Here is a 2,341-nt window from a genome sequence, read left to right on the forward strand (position 1 = left end):
TTCACAACAATTAATATGAACTGTATTAATGATAAAGTTATATAAAACAATTTAAATTATAAATGAAAAACACTTATGAAGCCCCAAGTGCATCTAGGTGTTTTTCTTAATATGTTTACAAGTGCTTCTACGAGGTGTGACCCCTGCACTAGCAGCTGGGATGGAAGCAAACTGCAGAACAGGCTGCCACTTGGCCTGGGATAACTGGGTGTCCTCTAGCTGCCTGCGGCCTGAAGGGCACCAGCTGGCAGAGGGGTTGCTACACAGGTGCAGGAGCCTCCTCAGTCATCGCGGCTACTGGAGCTGAGCTCACTGGTGGAGGGACTGAGGAGCTGCTGTCCACACTCAGAGCCTCCAGATGTGGAGCCTCTCCTTCTCCCTTTCAAGGCTCACCTGAAACTCTCTGCTGACCAGAAAAGGATGAGGTGTTGGAGAAGACTCCAGGCACCTCGTCCTTCTCTCGTCTTGCCACTGCTGCATTGAGCTCATGGTCATGACGGTGATGTGCAGATGTGCATGCATTTGTGGAATCTGTTTCTTCATAAGTGTCACCAATCTCTCGATGGAAGAAGTAGTGCTCACAGGCCTGAGACATGGGAGTACTCACAGCATTGTTGGACTTCTCCATCGTCTGCTTATGGCTGCACATTGCTCTCTCTGCAACTCCAGCATGCCCTGTGTTGTCGACACCAGAGGCTCGTAATGAGCTGGGGCTCAGCTTGGGCCTGGCCACCCACAATTCTCCAACTGTCAGTGGCCTTGGCTGTAACAGACTACGTCAGCTGCTCCAACGCTTGTGTGGTGCTCTTACCAGATTGTGGCCCTGAACCTAAGGCTGAGCACATACCCACTCATGTGAACATTTCTGCGCTGGTGGAAGGTGCAGGCAAATCATGCGTTGGTGCATCCTCTGACTGCTCCTCCTCCACAGGGGTTGACTCCTTGCCCCCTTTAGCTAGAGCCTCCTGCAGACGATGCAATGCATAACAAAACACAAACATCTGTGAGTTAGGTGGTGCAGATCTTCTCATGTCAGCCATGTGTGATGTGGATCTCCAGAAGTGTGGTGGAGGGCACATGAATACAATCTTCACTCTCTTGTGCGGAGCCTCCTGTCTTACCATCTGCTATTGAGTAGCTGCCCTGGGCCCCTGCTAGCTCCAATGCCTCTTCCTTAGCCATAGACAGAAGCTGGAGCTCTGGGATGTCTCCGCCTGTCCTCGAGGTCTCCCTCATGTTATGGGTTTGTTTGTCCTGCAAATGGAAAGACATGGTAAGACTTTGCAGGAACAGCAACAGGGACAGTTATGCGAGTGGCAGCACCTCGTCCCCTGATGGGGTTTCCTACATGGCTTCTCCCTGTGTCTGCTCTCTGGATTAATGGGGGTGAGCTGTGAAACAAGGTGAACTGTCGCTGAGAAGCAGCCATGCATCTGCCAGGATGTGGTGAAGCCTCAACCTCTTGCCAGCCCCTTTGTGGTCTCTCCCTCCCCATGCCACGCTCCCTCCCACTTAGCCACATGCAAACCCAAAGAGGAGAGAGGTATGGAGGACTCACCTTGACCTCTATCACAACATCTATACTGAGATCTGACAGCTGTTTCTTTGCCTAAATGAAAGGCTTTCGCTCACAGGATTTGTTCTGAGAGTATGCTTTCACTACTTTGGAGGTAACTTCCAAGACATTCCCAGGTCAAAGCTGCTACCTTGGAGCTTTTTGCCTTTGATCTGCACTTCCCAGCTGTCAGGTTTCACAGCAGCAGGGGAGTTGCATATGCAGCTCTGCCTTGGATCTCTGATGAGGAACAAGAGGATCTGCACCAGCAGTAGCAGCAGCAGCACCAGTAGGATCAGCAGCAGCCTTCTCAACCATCTGCCGCTACACAGCATAGAAGAAACTGTGATCAAAAAAAGGTTCGCTCAGGATGAGGCTAACCCATTGCACTGTGGGTTTGCTGATGCCTGCGATGTCCCCAAATGTGGGATACTTGACTGCAGAATTTGTGATAGTGGGGGTCTGCGTTCGCGCTCACCCCTGAAAAAAAAAGAAGGGAGGAACACATAACTCCAGCTCGCAGGAAACGATACCCCCAACACAGGATATACAGGCAGAGGATTAGTTTTCTGAACATAACTGTGCACTAGTGCCTCAGGAAGTGATAGATTGCACTCATGCAATCCATGCATGATCAGATCAACCAGCAGCATTCATCAATTGAAAGGAATTCCATTCCATTAATGTTCAACTGGCATGCAGCCACCGAAAGATTATCATGCATGTCTGTGTAAGATACCCAGGAAGCTGCAATGATGTCTTAATTCTGCACTAGTCAAGTCTCCC

At 50.1% G+C, this 2,341-nt stretch overlaps 1 non-coding gene across 1 annotated transcript; it reads left to right on the forward strand.

Moving 5' to 3' along the window:
- The first annotated feature begins 1,879 nt into the window (after positions 1-1,879).
- LOC137377975 (U1 spliceosomal RNA) lies at positions 1,880-2,038 on the forward strand. The gene has a single exon (XR_010976540.1). It is a non-coding gene; the product is annotated as a U1 spliceosomal RNA (small nuclear RNA).
- The last annotated feature ends 303 nt before the right edge of the window (positions 2,039-2,341 follow it).

This window comes from Heterodontus francisci, chromosome 15 (genome assembly GCF_036365525.1).
Source record: "Heterodontus francisci isolate sHetFra1 chromosome 15, sHetFra1.hap1, whole genome shotgun sequence".
Lineage (NCBI taxonomy): Eukaryota > Metazoa > Chordata > Chondrichthyes > Heterodontiformes > Heterodontidae > Heterodontus > Heterodontus francisci.